This window comes from Vicia villosa, linkage group LG1, assembly GCF_029867415.1.
Source record: "Vicia villosa cultivar HV-30 ecotype Madison, WI linkage group LG1, Vvil1.0, whole genome shotgun sequence".
Classification (NCBI taxonomy): Eukaryota; Viridiplantae; Streptophyta; class Magnoliopsida; order Fabales; family Fabaceae; genus Vicia; species Vicia villosa.
In genome coordinates this window covers 4,572,100-4,586,002 of record NC_081180.1, presented here as the reverse complement: position 1 = coordinate 4,586,002, position 13,903 = coordinate 4,572,100, and positions in this window count along the sequence as shown.

The window sequence follows — 13,903 nt, the reverse complement described above, 5'->3', positions numbered from 1 at the left end:
TACAAACACTAATACCATAATATTTGAAACCTAGAACTAATTAATGTTACCTTAATGATGATAATGATGTTGTGTAGTGTGGTAAATGAATGAATATATCAATATTGTTGTTCGTACTTGTGCCAACATAGTAACATGATAATGCACCTCTTTAGTATGTAGAGTCTTGACCTGTGTTCCTTAGCTTTCTTGAGGAACCTTTTCTTCAAGGTGGAGTTAGGTAGGTTTTGAGAATTAGTAGGATATGTTTTTGAATAACAGTTATCCATGTTTGTTGAAGAATATTTATGAGAAGGTGGAAGTGAAAGTGATGATGATGATGAGGAGAAGAGGGGAGTGAAAAACATGAGATATGAAAGAATGAAGTAGTAATAGTAGAGTATGTATGGGAAATAGTACGAGTAGGAAGCATTGTAGGGCTTGTTTGGTACGATCTGAGTCATAATCTCTGTGTGGGCTTTCTCTTGGTTTGGGACTCATTGGATAGATAGATAGATAGGCCCGTGAGAGAGAGAGAATCCAACAATCTTGTGAATGGATATATCCCAACTTCAGTTACTTTCCTTGCTTCAATACAATATACAAAAATCAACTTACTATTTTGTTTTATTTGTTGTTTGTTTTTGTTATAAAATTAAACAAAGATAAGTTACTATTATTGTTATTATTATTATTATTATTATTATTATTATTATTATTATTATTATTATTATTAAAAATAGGACTAATAATTACTTTTACAACTATAAAGTGAATGTGAGATTTGAATCATGTTCTTTGCAGATATATCACTCCCTCCAGTGAGATAGCACCAACCCAACCTCCCTCCATCCAGGGACGAAGCTACATGATGGGAAGGGTGGGCCTATGCCCCACCATCTTTTTAATTTTTAGTATATAAAATATATTGTTTTATATTAAATGCAATATAAGTTAGGAAGAAAATTTTATATTAGTTTACATTTGATAAAAAAAATAGTGATTTGTATAGTTTCCAATATCATCATTCCAGCCATTTAAAATGTAACCATTATTTTGGCTGCTTTGTTTTTTTTTTTAAATGTTTGGTTTAAAGTAATAAATTAAGGTGAAAATATAACCATTATTTTCTTCTTTATTGCTTACCTTTTAAAAGATAAATTTTTAATTTTAATCTTTATATATTTATTATTTATTTTTATTATTGTAATAAGATTGAAAATATATGTTTTTACTTTAACAAGCTTGAAACCATGTATACACACAAGTGAGAATGACTATTGTCTTTGAAGGATTCTTCGTTATCCGATTTCTAAATCATCTAACAACAAGTGAGAAACAAAGAGCCTTGATTGGAGACCGCATTATTTTTCATTCAATTATATATATCATCGTCATAAAAGTGAATGTGACATGGAAAACAAAAATTATTCCAAATTTGCATGGCATTAGGACAATCTATAAGAGTGTGTAAGATAAGTTACACCGCATCTATAACAAGAGGCATCTGTTGACATGTGATGAGTTACTCGTGTATAATTGGTAGGTAACTTCCCATGCATGATGATCCACACTAAATGAAGAATATTTCCAAATAACTTGATGTTCCAAAAAGTGGAAATATTCTCTTAATGTTAAAGTGGGTAATCATTCAAATTCTATAGAGTAATGTGAACAAAAAACTGAAAAAATTATTATAAATATGGAGAGTTAGTTTGAGTTTATTTACCACAACACTTGTTGGGAGGGTTTTTATTTTCTGTCCAAAAATAGTTATTGAGAGGTTTGCAATTTTTCCAAAAATGTTGCTGAGAGAATTTGCAATGTTTTCGTCCAAATTTTTTTGTTAAGAGGGTTTACAGATTTTTCATCCAAAAATTGCAAGTAAGTTGTATTGTATTTGTATTCAATTTTTGAAGATTTACTCTAGTTGCATACTCAACAACTGGCATCAGAGCAAAGATTCTAATCAAGGGAGAAATCATAGGTTTACTACCATCTCCTTGTGGCAATGCACGATACAAGACTATTTGATCCAACAAGGTCTTGATTGTGCTTTGGTAAAGGAAAAATCGAGTGAGATGAAAGAATATGATTCGAATACAATCTCATTGACACTTACTGCATGTAATAAAATGTATGTGATGAAATAAATCTCTCCAAAGAAATTGTGTGATTTGTTAGAAAGTAAGTTTGCATCAACCATATTAACCAATCGATTGATGATGAAAATGATTTTATAGTAATTAAATATGGAAGATGGTGGCATGATATATTTGACCATATTAATAAATTTAATAAATTGGTATCTAGAATCATGAATGCAAGGAAGATATCAAAGATGAAGAGAAAACACTATTTTTGTTGGCTTCACTACCCAAATCTTACAAATCATTAGTGCAATCAATATTAGCTGGGAAGAGCACACTACAATTAGATTAAGTAGTGAAATCATTGAAGGAGAGTCAGCAAATGACGGGTACTGATAAATCTCCCAAAGAAAATCATATACTAGTAGCCAAAGGGGGACAAGGAATGAACTATGATGATTAATATGGTAGAAGTTTTCAACCAAGAGATATGAATTATGTCAAGTGCCATTATTATTAAAAATTTGGTCACATACGATCTAGATGTCCAAAATTCATAGAGGATGTGTGAAGCCTAAAGAAAAAGACAAAGCAACTAAAAAGAGCTCCTTCTGCAAACATGGTTCGTTGTGAAAATGATCTTTTAGTTTGTGAGGATGAAGATGACTATGAAGTGGAGATATGTAAAATTTTGCATGAAGGGAGGATATGTGGTGTTAAAGTGGATACTCATCCAAGTTTCACATCAAGTGGGTTTTATATTTTTCCATCCAAAAATAGTGGTTGAGAGGATTTTCTACCTTTCCGTCCAAAAATAGTTGTGGAGAGGGTTTGCAATTTTTACTGTCCAAAAATTGTTGCTAAGGGTTTGCAATTTTTCGTCCAAAAACTGCAAGTTAGTAATGATTTTTTATTGTGACTTTATTTTATTTTATTGATATTCATTTTTTTTTAGATTTACTCTAATTACATTCCTAACAAAAAAAATGATACAGTGAAAAAACAAAGGCAATGACAAGCGTCATCACGCAACTTCCTCCACTATCTTTGCTGAAGTAGGGAGTCTTCTTGATCTTATCTTCAATATAAAGTTATTGGATCCCCATAAACCATGGTAATAATAGACTTAAGGATTTGATATTCTTATCTAACAATAGTTAATGATGATTGATAAGCAGAATCTTCAACTCATAAGGTGGAAGAGAGCATAAGTGACCCTAATATCATTGTATATCAATTGTAGTCACAATGCTGGTTGAAAGAGCATTTTGTGCTAGAGAAAACTATCAAGTTTGTACATAATTTCGTCGTTGAATTTGAGCATCACCAACACCACTCTCTACCATATTTCAAAACTGATAGTAGCTAAGACAATGCCAAAGAGAAAAAGGAGGAACTCCTAATTTAGAGTGACTTAAGTCTCCAAGTAAGTAAGTATGGTTGTCAAATTGCAGTAGGGATGTGATGATAGTAGAGATAGAAAGTCTTCCACTAGCGATCCTGACACTAGTACTTAAAGTCAAAGTCTGGAGCATGTTTGACACATTCAAGTGAAAATTTAATTCTCATGTTGGTTTGCAAGGAAATATTGCCAACACCAATTAACTTATAATCATTATCATTTGTTTAGCGTTCTGCTAAATTTGGGGGAAATAACATGGTCCCTATATTTTATTTAAACATATATGGAGTCTTAAGTGTCCTAATTGAGTTAAATAATTTGAAAATTATAGATAACATCCATAGTTATTAATTTTACAGAACAGCGGAAATTCATAGCAAATGTAAAGGGTGTATGTAAGTTCCTTGATTTTATGATTGACAACAATTTTGCTAAAACATGGTTCACACCAAGATATTGTGACAGATGTCTTGATATGTTGGCAAGACATCTTAGAAGACAGATGTTCTGAGAGATGTCGTAGCATGTTATACCAGAACGTCAGGACATTTCAGGTTTTTAAATCTTCGAAGATTTGTTTTTTTTTATGAAGATTCGGTATGGTTTTAGTACTTATACAATCGCAGATAAAGAAGGATATTTTAGGAAACATTACAGATTTGATTTGGTTTCATAAAAAGGATCTTGGAGACCTTTTAGAAAACTTTGAAGACTTGTTCCTACTTTTGTGAAAAAGATTTTGAAGAAGATTTACAACTGAAATAATGGATTTGCTTGATGAGTCCAAGCCCATACTGCAAGAGTCTATTTAAAAGAACTTTCAAGACCTAAAAACACTTTGAGAAGTCGTGTGCATGAGATAATGGTTTAGAGTTTTAGTGTGTTCTTTGTTCATTTTGATACACTCGATTATCTCTTTGATAATCAGAGTTAGACTGAATTTTTATTGTTTATTAATCAATCACTCACGAGCTTTTAAGCAAGAGTGGATTGTGTGTCAAGTTTTCTATTATTTATCAATCAAAAGCTTTTAAGCACCACTCATGAAGGGACTTCAATAGTTAAAATTTCAAGACTTCAGCTTCTCACTACTCAATTTGAGAATCTCATGATGAAGGATGATGAATTGATGCATGACTTCCACATGAGCATTCTTGATATTGCCAACTCTACCTGTGCCTTTGGAGAGAAAATGTCAGAAGAAAATATGGTTAGAAAAATTCTCAGGTCTCTACCTAAGAGATTTGACATAAAGGTGACAACCATATAAGAATCCCAAGACATTAGCAACATGAGAGTGGATGAACTTGTTGGGTCACTTCAAATATTTGAATTGACTATTAGTGACAAATCTGGAAAGAAAAATAAGAGCATAGCTTTTGTCTCCAACATTGAAGATGAAAAGGGTCAATATGACCTTGATATTAAGGAATATATGTCAAATTCTATTGTGTTACTTGGGGGGCAATTTAACAAGGTGTTCAAGAGAATAGACAGAAGGGTGAGACCTAATGTCAAGAACATATTACTTGACATTAGCAAGAACTATGATTTTCAGGGAAGAAACAGAACTGGAGAGAAGCCAAATCAAGATAAAGGTATTCAGTGTCTTGAGTGTGAAGACTTTGGTCACATTAATTCTGAATTTCCGGCCTTTCTCAAGAAACAAAAGAAGGGTCTTTCCATGTCTTGGTCTGATGATGATGAATCAGAAGATGAAACTAATTATGTGATTGCTCTCACTGGAAGATGGGGATATGATGTAGAATCTTATGGTGAGAATGATCTTTATGTGGACCTGGATGTGTCTTACAAGGAGCCATGTGTCAAGTGTGATGAAATCTATAAGGTAGAAGAAAATCAGAAAAAGATTATAGCTCAGCTGAAGAATGAAAGGGAGAAACTTGAGTACTGTGTCTGATCTTCAAAAAGAGGTAACCTTTCTAAATTCCAAACTTGACAATTTGACCAGATCCTTGAGAAGGGTGAACAATGGAACTTATGTGATGAAAAAGGCAGGAAATATGAGTAATAATGATCAATCACTTAATCAATAAGGCAAAGTTCCTGAAGGGAAGTTCAATTCTTCTAAAAGGAAGAAAGTGATCACCATGTCCACCCACATGTTACAACATCCTGGAAAACATCTTGAACCTCCAACTAAAGCTAATTCTTTACCTTGGAGATGCCATTATTGTGGTGAGAATGGTCACAAAAGCCTTTTTTCTACAAATTGTATGGAAGTTCAAAAACCTTCAACTCATTTTAAGGCTAATCTAGTGAGTAAAAAGAGATGTTCTAAAGATAGGGATGTTATCCTTATAGCTCATACTTCTTTGAGAGCTTCAACTAGAGAAGATTGGTACCTTAACAATGGATGCTCTTAACATATGACAGGGGCTCAGAAGTTGTTGGTGAATATCAGATCTCAGTCCATCGATTCTATCAGATTTGGTGATGGATCTAAAGGTGAAATTAAAGGAGTTGGATAATTGGTGTGTGTTCTGGCTCTCCTATTCTAGAAGATGTTCTTCTTGTTAAAGGACTAACTGCTAATCTTATTAGCATTTGTCAGTTGTGTGACCAATGATTGTTATTCAACTTTTTAAAGTCAGAATATTTAGTCAAGGATGATAAAGATGTTATTCTGATGAAGGTTATAAGGTCTAAAGACAACTGTTATCCGTGGGAACCTCAAATAACTGATTATTCTTAACCATGTTTAATAACCAACGAGGATGAAGTGAAGCTATGGAACCAGAATGTTGGACACATTCATCTCAAAAGAATGAACAAAATCATATCTGAAGGAGCTATTAGATGAATGCCAAAACTAAAGAATGAGGATAGGAAAGTCTGTGGTGAGTATGAAATTAGGAAGCAAACCATGATGCCACACCCAATGTTGCAGCATCAGGCTACTTCAAAAGTTCTAGAACTTCTTCAAATGGATTTAATGGGACCAATGCAGATAGAAAGCATGGGTGGAAAGAGGTATGTCAATGTGGTTATAGAAGATTTTTCTGGGTTTACAAGGATGAACTTTCTTAGAGAAAAATCAGACACCTTTGAAGTCTTCAAAGATCTGTGTCAAAGTATTCAAAAGGAGTAGAATTGTGTGATTGTCTAGGTTAGGAGTGACCATGACAAGGAGTTTGAGAATGCAAAATTCTTTGAATTTTGTGCTTCTGAAGATATTAGTCATGAATTATCTTTTTCCATCACTTCTCAACAAGATGGAATTGTTGAGCAATATACTAGGGCTATACAAGAATCAACTATAGTGATGCTTCATGCAAAGAAATTTTCATTGTAGTTTTGGACTGAGGCTGTGAATATTGCATGCTATATTCATAATAAGGCCACTTTGAGGGAAGACACTTCAGCCACTCTCCATGAGTTATGGAAAGGAAGGAAGCCTACAGTCAAATACTTTCATAACTTTGGAAGTAAATACTATGTCTTGACTGACAAAGATCAAAAGGATAAGATGGATCCCATAAGTGATGAAGGGATATTTCTGGGTTACTCTTCAAACAATAGAGCTTATAAAGTTTTTAACTCCAGAGTTAGAGTTATACTGAAAAAGAGATGGATGTCGAAGACAATGTTGGAACACTTTTGTGCAGACTCATGAGGCAGGAAGAGAAGTAATTTGTGAGTTCACAAGTATTGAATCAGGTAACTCTCAAGTCACTTCAAGTATCTCTATTAGAGTTCAGACAAAATAATCCAAGGAAATATCAAATTCATGTCTTGTCTCTAAACTTGAACCAAGGATGAGCCCTATTATTCAAGAAAAGAAGATCTTGAAATGTATCATTGGAAAAAGTTTTTATGGTGTGCTTTACTCTCCTGAAAGATTTTTGCAATGCAAAGTGGGATAGTAGTGTTGATGGATGTGTCTCTTTGAGAAACAGTCTAACTTCCTGGTTCAATAAGAAACAAACATGTGCTTCTTGGTATACTGCTGAAGCTAGTATGGTGAAACAAGAAGAAGTTGCTCTCAACTAGAGTGGATGAAACAGATGCTAAAGGAACATAATGTCGAACAGGATGTCATGACATTACATTGTGAAGATTTGAATGAGATCAAATATTTCATTCAACATAGCTTTCATCTGGTTTCACAATATTCTTGATCACTTCAAAAACATCTTGATAACGAAACACCACTTTCATCTGCTTACGCCACTTATCATAATTCTCCGCGTCAAGAATTGGAAGGTTTGCAAGAATTCGCTCATTCGAGGTTGAGACCATCATACACTAGATCAAGGAACCTGACTCTTGATGTCAAATGTTGGAACAAGAAACACAATATTACAATTGATAAAAAAGTAACATTGCACAAAAGACTTTAACTAACTAACTTAACTAAAAAACCTAAAAGATTACACTCGTGTCGAATACAAACATACCATAAAGTTGTATTCGACTACCAAACAACTGTATTTCAATTCCACAAAACTTGATTTACAAGTTTTACAAGAGAGGAATCCTTTCAATCTAAAAGAGTTTGTTTTCTTTCTGTTTTCTCTCTAATCATATAAATACATTTGTTTGTTATGAACACTTTCTTCAATACTTTACTCTACCCTCTTGGATCTCCTCCTTACCTGACTCTTTTGGAACCTGCTTATACAATATGTGATTTTTGTTTTTTGGTTTTTTTGTTTTTTTTCCTTTCTTTTTTGTTTTGTACCAAAAAAAAAAAATTGCATTTACTAGGAGGAGGGTAGATCCATATCTTTGTTAGCTATATTCTAATTGTTGTTTTTTTATATAAAACAATAACACAATATATTTTAATTGGCATTTAAATTAGTTAGGTGTCTACAATCTACTTAGAATCAACATTATCTTGAATCAAGTTGTAATCCTCCTTATACTATGCCGAATAATTGTTTTGCTTATAAAAAATTCATTCAAACGAGGTTATGTTATTCAAAATGGCACCAACAAAATAAAACATCTAAATTCATCAAAAACTAAAAATTGTAAGAGAAATACAAAACTAACAATACATGCTATGCTATAGTGATGAATTAAAAAAAAAAAAGGAACACCAAAATATCCTCCCATTAACCCAATTGCTTAGTTGCTGTCTTTCTCTTGCACAAACTTTTGAACCACTTGACACAATTTGATGCAGTTTCTTTCACTTTGCTTAAACCACCCTTACCATTTGAGTTCTTAATCTTTGCATCATTTTGAGATTTAGTGTTGTCATCTTCCATTGCACCAAAACCACCAGCACCCCATTGATCAGCCCAACTTGGTGCCTCACTTGCCATTTCTTCTAGACCCTATTAGACCATATAATAAAAAAAAATACTATATAAATCTCAATCTTATGATTATATATATGATGAAAATAAATAGAAATTGTTTAGATACATGAATAGTATACCTTGAATGATTGAATTGGAATTGGATGTAGAAAATTGTAGAAAATCAGAGAAGCTTGATGGAGGTGTTAAAAATGGACAAAAAGAGTATTGAAATGAATTATAGCTATATAGGGAGATAGATATATGTATATATATATATATATATATATATATATATATATATATATATATATATATATATATATATATATATATATATATATATATATATGTAACCATGTTATATATGTTAGATGGGCTCTCAATGTTAGATTGCTTTTTCTTTTTCTAATTTATATCTTTTCCTTTTTCATGACTTGACAACTCACCTTATGCTTTGAGTATTTCCATCCTGTTAAGCAAACTATGTGCGACATCTTTACATGCTTATTTAATTTTAAATATTCATATACTTATCATATAATAGTGGGTTGATACTTTGGTTACCAATGTGACTTAATTATATGCTCCACTTAGACACTATGTGGTATTAATATAATTTTGATGAAAGGTGTGGATGGTATCCGATTCGTGATTTGAATTTTGATGTGGTAGAGTGAGCTTTTGATATGAATTTTGATGTGGTAGAGCGAGATTTTGATATGGCAGAGCGAGATTGAACATGCAAATTAGGGGATAAGTGATAAAACAGTTTGAATGTGTGAACGAGAGATAATCTAAAATGATATATGCATGTTGGACTTTATATAGCGTGAACGGTTAGAGATGCCTAACGTCTCATGTGGAAGACCTTCCAATTATATCTAACGCTCGTTAGCGCTTTGAGCCACTAATATTTTAACATGCACGTTCTTGAACTGGATCTCATTGTATTTGTGCTTTATCGTATTTGGGCATGTAGTCGGTCTGGAACATAATTTTTATGTGTTAAGTTGATTAATTATTGTTAGGCTTGGTATGGTTGTGTGGCACTTTCATAGAAGGCCAAAGGTATTTGTCATTCAATTAATGTTGTTGGCATCAACTTATCCACTTTTTTTTTTTTTAATTCATGCATTTGCAATTATAGATCATTTCTATTAACTTTTGAACCTACTTTTAACATTTACTTGAAGATTTTTGTTGCCTAAGGAAGAAAAATAAATCATTGAGTAAATTAGATTCTGTAAATAAATTAAATCTACCTAAATTCATAACTATTTTTATATAGTAACATCATCTATTTGAGTAGATTCTATGAATATGAAGTACATCTAATATAAAAACTAACTATAGTAATAATAGTAGTTACAACTTATTGTTTGCTGTCTTTAGTTTACACCACTATTACTATTTTAACTCACCACAATTTGATATTTTAGATTCTTGAAATCACATTTGTGAACATTTCTTTAAATCATGAAAATGTTAAATATACTGTTTTTATTTTTATTGGTTAAGAATACATTATTTGTAAAAATGAATTATTTTTAATAAACATTTTGTTTCCTCTCCATAGCTATTAATTATTTAAAAATCTCACATTTAGCAAAACAAAAAATATTTTAATGACATTAAACGAGACTTAAACTTTCAAGAGGCTGTTTTTCTTAACCTCAATTGTTTTTCATGACAATATAGTAATTTGGAAACTAAATATTTTTTCAAGCGATTCATTCTTAATTGAACGTCATTAAACACTAATTCTTCATTAAATTTTAAAAGCTTTTTTTAATTAAGGAATTTACAATCTACTCTATATATTTAAACATATTAAAATATACTAATAAAAATATTTTTTAAATAATATATTTAAAAAAAATACATTATCAAAATCTTCATAGTTCAGATTGTTTAAAATAGTCTCACATTTCTTAATAATCGAGATTAAGGGTAGTTTATATACAACACTTATCTTATACACCTCAACTAAATGAGATGCGTTTTTTAAATAACAAAGTCATGACACATTTTCACATTCAAAGCGGACAATACGTCGTAATCGCAGTAACGCAAATTTGAAGCCGACCAAAATATTTGTGTTGTATGTGTGAAGGCGACCCACATGCTCGAGGCTCACATATCGCCTCTTAGCTTCGACTAGGGACAATTTTTCTTAATTAGCCAAAATAGTCTCATATTACTTAGATATCGAGATTAAAAGGTAAGTATGAAAAGCAATCTAATAGGAGTGGTGGTGAATTGTATTCGATAAATTTTTTTTGTTATTAGGCAAAGTTTCTTATCTTTTATTTTTACCAGAAATAACAAGGGATTGATTGTAACTTTAATATGAATTTAAGTGTACGTGAAAAATTAAACGCAAAATGATAAAGGACACACAAAAATTATACTAGTTCCTTTATCAACAATGGTATATCTAATCATTTTATTCCTTAAAAAAATTTCACTATGTTTAAATCCTTGTACAAGTCTTCACACCAAGACTTCGTTATAACTTTCTAAAACATAAACAAAAAAGAAAGAACGCTATTTTCTTTCTAATACAACTAATCCTAAACTTTGTGGTGGCCTTTGAATCACCCCAACTCAAACAAAAAAATTCATAATCACCAAACACTATGGTGAAAAAATAATATACACTTTGTAAATGATTTGAATAATATTTGTCTTGCCTTAAATTCCATGTTGAATGATTAATTTAATATTTTCTTTCTATATTTCACAATTTAAGATAATATCATTTGAGTGCTCATATTCTGGTTTAAAACATGTTTGAATTGTGTAAAGATGATTTTATGAAAGAGGCACACATGTATTTATGATGTATAGACCCTTATATACATCCTTAAACACCCATTTGAAATGATGCATAAGTTAAAAATTAAACCATGAAACATTACAATGAGTTACACACATCATAACTTTGAAAAAAATGCAATGTTTCAGGTTGGTAGTCGAATATACCAATATGAAATAGTCGAATACCACTGTCTCAATGTTTAATTTTTCAAAATTTGAACATTGGGATAGTCAAATACCATTTTTTCCCGCACTCATTTTTTGCAAAGTTCATTTTTTTACCATTCAATTTTTTTTTATCATTTAGAATACTTAAAATAAATTTTAAGAATATTTTTTTATATAAACGAATTCAAACCAATTTTTTCTACAATTAAGAAACTCTTTATAAATTAAAAAAAAGGAAAGCTTGCCTAAAAATAGTAAGGAGAAAATATATAAAGATTATGGATAAAAGTCCTTTGTTCTAAGGACTCTCAATTCTTTGGAACAAATAGATATTAGACTTTTGAAGTTAACAATTATATATATATATATATATATATATATATATATATATATATATATATATATATATATATATATATATATATATATATATATATATATATATATATATATATATATATATATATGAACTTAGTTATATATATGAACTTAGTCTGGTACCTTCTCTCCATTACAATTATTTATTTTAAAAAATATTATGTATTTTTCTTCAAAAGTTAAAATAAAGGTATATATTTATTATATAAAAAAAAAACACTTCGACATACCGAAAAGGAATGTTAAAAAAGATTTCATCTTTTTGAAGTACCGGATAAAGATACGTTATTGTGTTTTCTTTAATAGAACTGTTCAATAGAAAGTATCTTTAATAGAAAGCTGTGTAGATTCCCTAAAGATACATTATAAATACCTTTTTGTAATTTAATCTTAAATTCAATTGGTAGTGAGAATAGGAAATGATGGGTGTACTAGCAAATAATTTGAGGCTAAGTTATTAAAAGTCGCGAGTGTGGGTGAGGGTTTAGAATATTGTAGATTGGAAGTAAGAAAAACAAAATAGGGTTAAATTTATGTTGAATTTTAAAAAAAAAAAAAATTATACTTATATAAAATGTGTATGACAGTGGAAAGTAAAGAGAACAACTTGTAGGGACTTGTTGTCTTAAACTTTGAATGTGTTTCTTGTCGAATGAATTCTAAGCAGCATTTAAAACTTTAAGATATTAGAGATATGTATCATTCTTCATTTTTAGTCGATGTGGGACTTGACCACTCACACTTAGTTCCAACAATTTCTTCCACAGATATGAGTCACTCACATTACAAGTCTTGATTCACACTAGGATCTAGTCTCGCTCCCCCCACCGAGCCTAACCAGACTCAATAGAATGAAGCACTGAAATTGTCAATAGGCTAAATATTCAGGACCCAAGAGACATTAACACCACATATTCACTCAAAATCTTAAGGCATTATGAATATGAGTCATTAATCTTAAAAAGCCAACATTTCCTCCATTTCTAGTCAATGTGAAATTTAACCACTCATACTTGAATCCCAACAATCTCTCTCACAAATATGAGTCACTCACATCACTAGTCTTGATTCACACTAAGATCCACTTGCCCTCTTCCACCGAGCCTAACTAGGCCCTGATACCATTTGTTGGGGAGTCCGGAGAACGAAGCGTCGAAAGTTAATGTTCAGAATCCAAGAGACTTGACACCACATATCCACTCAAGAGTCATGTAGCTCATTAATACATCATAGTACTATTTTCTTAAGAAATTTGGTGGATGTTTGATTTACTTAGGAAGAAAGGTAGCTTCGGAGATGTATCTGCAAATTTATCTTTGGTTTATTCATTGATGCATCTCCGAACTAAATTTAGGCAGAAAATAGTATTCTTTTGTGTTCGGAGATATATCTCCAAATTCATCCAAAGATATTTTAGAATTTTCAAAAGTGTGTCTCTGCAATGAAATTGCCTTAATATAGTTTAAAGAAAATTTTAGAAAGGTGTAGAAGTAGATCAGTAATGTAGAGACATAGTATTGAATGTATGTAAAAGATAAAGAGCTCTGCAATCTAAAATTCTAAATTAAAGGGCGCAACTAAATGATGTTATAAAATAACATAAAAGAGATAGAAAAATGAGGATTTCATCCTAAGATAAACTATGACAAAACTTCTTAGGAAATCAACATTATTTCTAAACAGGTGCCTGGAGTAATGCTTCTCTCCCTTTGACTCCGGTTGTAACCTAGCCGCTCTTGCTGTAAGCAAGACAAACAGCATCTATGGTTGCTTCTAGCTATACTTTAAAG